This window comes from Cornus florida, unplaced genomic scaffold, assembly GCF_030987335.1.
Source record: "Cornus florida cultivar Cherokee Brave unplaced genomic scaffold, ASM3098733v1 CherokeeBrave_3.0.0_Hap2_Chr03, whole genome shotgun sequence".
NCBI lineage: Eukaryota > Viridiplantae > Streptophyta > Magnoliopsida > Cornales > Cornaceae > Cornus > Cornus florida.
The window spans coordinates 26,712,289-26,717,790 of NW_026775573.1; the positions used below are offsets into that span (position 1 = coordinate 26,712,289).

At 36.0% G+C, this 5,502-nt stretch overlaps 1 non-coding gene across 1 annotated transcript; it reads left to right on the forward strand.

The window, feature by feature from the left end:
* The first annotated feature begins 458 nt into the window (after nucleotides 1-458).
* Nucleotides 459-566, forward strand: LOC132301882 (small nucleolar RNA R71). The gene has a single exon (XR_009480665.1). It is a non-coding gene; the product is annotated as a small nucleolar RNA R71 (small nucleolar RNA).
* The last annotated feature ends 4,936 nt before the right edge of the window (nucleotides 567-5,502 follow it).

The window sequence follows — 5,502 nt, forward strand, 5'->3', positions numbered from 1 at the left end:
TATTGGAATAAGGGTTGTTCCCTTGATGAATGAAAGCAGCATTTGCTTGTTCTTGAGACTCACTTGGTATAATTTGTCCAAGAGGGCAATTTGAAGTATGGTGAGTGTAACTAGAACAAGTCATGCACATTTCATTGGAATGGTGAGGATATGATTGAGTTGCCGGACCTTGATTCAAAAGGAATGTATCAAACCTTTGAGTAAGATTTTTGACCTCAGCGGCAATTTCCATGGAAGAGTCTATTTGATTTATAGCTTTCTTTCCTCCCATATGTGCTAGGTGACTACCCCTAGAAGATGAAGATCTATGCATTGAGTTTTCACTCATTTTTTCGAAAAGTTGCCAAATTTCATCTTCATTTCTTTCAATGTAGCTTCCGCCACAAGAAGCATCAACAATGCCCTTATTGGCATCGGATAAACTTGAAAAGAAACATTGAACTAATTGCCACTTAGGAATGTCATGATGTGGACACTTCCGTAGCAAGTCATTCAAACGTTCCCATGCTTCATGAAGGGGTTCTCCTTCTTGTTGTTTAAATTCACGAAATGGAAGTTCTCATGGCATCAGTTCGACTTGCGGGGTAATACTTTTTTAAGAACTCTTGTTGCAATTGTGCCCAAGAGGTGATTGTATTTGGCCGCAAGTTGTTGAACCAATATTTAGCTTTATCCCGAAGAGTGAAAGGAAAAAGCTTCATTTTTAGGACTTCTTCCGGAACATCCGTGATTTTCACGGTGGAACAAACTTCCAAGAACTCATCTAAATGTTTATAAGGCTCTTCATTGCTCAACCCATAGAAAAGGGGGCACATGTTAATGGTGGAAGCCTTAATCTCATAATGATGAGCACGAAAATTTGGCAATTGAATGCAAGTAGGTGCATTATATTGATTTGGAGTGTAACGATCCCTAAGGACCATTGGAGGATTGAGAGGATTGAGAGGAGGATATGGCATTTGACCTTGTTGATGATATGCCATTTGACCTTGTTGAGGGTATGCCATTTGAACATATTGTTGTTGTTGCTCACCAATTGGGGGAACAACATTTGGCCTTGGCATCCCTAGATTAGGTTGTTGCACCGCATGATTAACTGGTTGTGGCATTCCCAAGGGTGGATGCACACCTTGAGGATCCACAATATGAACTTGTGGTGGGTGGTGCACACCATTATGATCCACATGACTAAGATCTACAATGGGATCTTCAATTGGATCTTCCATTAAAGGTGATGGAAGATCAAAATTTAAAAGATTAAGATGACTATCCCTAGTACTACTTCTTAAACGCCGAAGAAAAATTTCGAGATTTTGATTTACAGGAGCAAGAGGACGATTAAGTGATCTACGACCATGCATGCACTAGAACAAGTCAACACACCAACATTTCAAAATTTCAACCTCCACATACGATGTTCCCAAACTCCTCAATAATATCAATGCACTTAAAACAAATAAATGCCTCCACACGGGCCGATGCCTTCTACAAGAAGGTATGCTTGGACTTAAAAATAAAACAATTCAATTTAAGCCTCCACTTGGGCTGTCCAAAGCATGCAAATTGGTATACAATTAAAGTACTAAAATTAAAGAGAACTTACAGATGGTCCTTAAGCAACTTCAAATTTTTTTTTAATTGCTTCTAAGTCCAGCGTTTGCTCCACTTTGCTTCAAGTACCTAATTGACAAATCAAATAAAAAAAAAAAAAAAAAAATTAAAAATTAAAATGACTTAAAAGTAGACAATCAACAAAGAACTAATGTTTAATTCAATTCTTCAAAACCGTTAGATCCCCGGCAACGGCGCCAAAACTATGATGCGACCCGAGCGTGTGCACAAAATAATGCACAACACTTTAGGTTTAGAAATAATGTCAAGTGGGCACCATATTTTAAAATTTATAAAACCACTAAACACTTATACTATGGAGTATGAAGTGAGCAGGGATCGTCCCAAGAGATCTAAACAATTATAGGTTTTCCAGAATTGAATTCTACTTTAGTGCTTCTGTGATTGCCAAAAGGGTTTTGTTTGTGATTAAAACTAATTTTAAACTAAATGATTGCAATAAAGAAATAGAGTTTAAGAGATTGGAAAGAGACTTAGGGTGTAGGATTCACCACTAAGCACATTCCCTAACTCACTCACTTTCAACTAATTGGGGAAATAATACTATGTAATCTATATGTGGCTAACAAGAGCAATGAAAAGTGTAAACCATCAATTTCAAGCATGAATCAACTACCTAATGACAATTAAACTAAGTGTAGTGCAATTCACCCATTCAAAGCATGATTTATCAATCCAAGTTACAAATTTAACACACATTAATCTAGAAGATAATGCAATTGTGACAAAAAGTATGGAATTCAAACATAAGTATGGATGGTCTACTTACCTAATAATTGAATTGCAATTAAATTAATTAAACTTAAATTAAACTAATTAAACATGAATTTAAAACTAATTAAACAACAAATTAACCTAAACATGTAGTACCATCCATCAAATGTAAGCATTTTTCATCAATTTGAAACACAATTACAACTAAGCAATACCATGCATAGCCATCACAAGAATCAATTAACAAAGAATTCGTGTGTAAAATTTGTTTATCAATCAACCGCACATAAGACAATATGAGATTAATACAGATAATCAATTGGAAGAATTTAATTCATAATATTCAAGACTATACACTAATTACATAAATTAATCCCCAAAAAGTATGAAAAGAGAGAGAGAATAGGTTACATGCTTAGGGTTTATCCAACCCTAAGTAGAAGAATCAGCCACTCATGGTTGATGGAGTCGAAGATAGGACAATCCCCATCATCTGCTTCATCTTCTCTGAACTTTTCTTCCAAACCCTAGCCTGTTCTTCTTTTTCCCTTTCTTCGCGTGTTTTTCCAGAGAGAAAATACGATACCACGATACAGAAAAAAAATAAAAATAAAACTCTTTTTTTTTTTTCTCTAATAATCTTTACCTAAATAAAAACTAAAACTAACCCTAATCTAATGGCTCACTGGGCCTTAAGTAACAATCTCATTAAAGCCCAACAGTTCCCAAAATGAGCCCAAAAATTAAATAAAAACTGTAATGTTGCTAAGTCCTGGGGGATCGATCCCCCACCCTGGGGATCGATCCCCCCAGAGTTGACAAATTCCTTTAAGCCTTATTCAGCTCCATTTTTGCCCCGGGCTATTTGATTTGCTTCTCCATCTTTGGGAACATCATCAAAGGCCCGAAATTGACCGCTTTGTGCCATTGTCTGAAAATCTTTGCTTAACTCCAAAATGGCTTAATTGGACTGTTCTTAGCTCATTTTAACTTTATTGCCCTGAAATACACATAAACATAAATTAGGACTAAAATATAAAATTAAGATAGATGCAAAGACTGAAATACCTTAGCTTAGGTGCTGAAATGTGCAACATTTAAGCACTTATCACCCTCCAATCCTTAAGGCCATGTTTAGTGTAGGTGAATGGAATTAAATAACAAGGAATGAAATGCTTTTCTTTGCATTCTTGTGTTTGGTGTGGGCTATTAAAGGTGGAATCATCATTCATGACCATTCTCCGAGAATGGTCATTCCACCAAAATCATTCATTCTCTTTATCAATAGAATAGACATTCCATTCCCACATGGAATATGATTAAAAAAATTATGACAAAAAAACCTATTCATTATCTCTTTTCTAAACCCATCTCTGTTCTCTTCCAAACCATCGACTTTGGAGTCCCTTCCATAGCCTAGAACCACGACAACGACAAAGGTGGCCGAAGTAGAGGAAGTAATCGAATAATCCAGAAACACCGTTGAGATTAGAGACCTTAGAAATCTGGATCGCACCTTCAACTCCTTCGACATTGCCACAATCTTCGTCCCCAATATCAGATATGTTATACTTCTCTCCATAATCTAGCCGTCTTGCTCCGCCGTCATCATCATCTCCTTTCTCAACGGTGGAACATACAAGACCACAACACAACACAACCCAACCCAGCCGCCTTTCTCGTCTCCAAGCACTGGTTTCACTTTCGTCGTCTACCTCCGCTGTTTTCCTTCGCCGCCGGAGATAGATTCAACTTCCTTATCTTCCCCCGTCTTCCTCTCTCACTACCCCTTATCTCACCAACGCTGCCGGAAACGCCTCCCCTTTGTTCAATCACCTTCTTCTCAACATGGCGTCTGTCTTCTTGCCTTCTTGCCCTAATCTTGCCCCAATTTCATTTCTTACGTTAATTTTTTTGTTAAATTTATTTATTTATTTATTTTAAGTTAAATTTCTTTATTCATGATAAAGGGTAATTTGGAGAAATCAATGTAAATTAATTCCATTCTAGTTTTTAAATTAGTTCAACGAAACACATGAATGAGAATCATCATTTCATATTTACAACCAAACACTAGAATGGAATGGTCATTCCCATTCCATTTTCAGCTTCATTCCATTCTCACTCTATTTCATTTTTGCACACCAAACTAGCCCTAACATTCTTGCAATGAAAAGAGTGTATGGGCTAGATAGCAAATTATTTTTTAAAAGCTTACAATTTAGCTATTGATTTACATTAACTGCTTGAACATAACTTTCGTTGGGCTTCTTGTAAAAGTTTTTTGACCTTTGGGCTTATTGGGCCTATATATTCAGTCCTTGTTCGGTTATACTTATCTATACATTTTACAATTTTTTACCTTTTGAAAAAAAAAAAAACCTTTGAAATTTAAGGCTAATTAGTAGAGGCTATTTTAATTTTTGAAAAAATCAATTTGTAGACATCTGGTTCAGTAACATCAATAAAAAAAAACAATAATGATAATAACTAAAAAAAAAAGGACTAACTTAATTTTCAATTTTTATGTTAATAATTTTCGAATCAAATGTTTGGCTATGAGTGCTATTTCATAAATACATTCGAAACTAAGAAGAGGATATATTATGAAAGTCATCAATCCATGAATGGCAGCTCTAAGTTTTAAAGGGCTAATAATATTATTTCAATAGAAGAAATATTATTTCAACATATATCATTGGGATCACTAGTAGTGGCCACGGGTACGCTTCTTGTGACCTTTACCACCAGGGCTAGGGCCGGAATCCTTGGCATCCTGAAAAGAAAATTCGGCAAAGAAATGCTTCATCCCTCCTCCACCAGAAGCTTTTGTATTCGGACCTTTCAAAGCCTGGCCTTCAGTCGCTACGAAAATAAAGCTTAATATAAGCAAAAGAGCAAAGAAGTAATGGAGCTTGTGTCCTTTAGACATGTTCATGGTAATAGGTAGGTTGCAAAGAAATACAAATATATGAATCTTGATGTTTTATGAATATATATACAGTATATGCAAGGGCGGAGGAAATTGGACTTTCTGCTAGATGTCTGCATGGCACTTACGTGGCGTAACCTCTGATTGGGGGCTGGCCCCGCCTTATGTTTATCTATAATTTTTATTTTATTTTTTAATAGAAATTTGTTAATTATGTCCCCCCA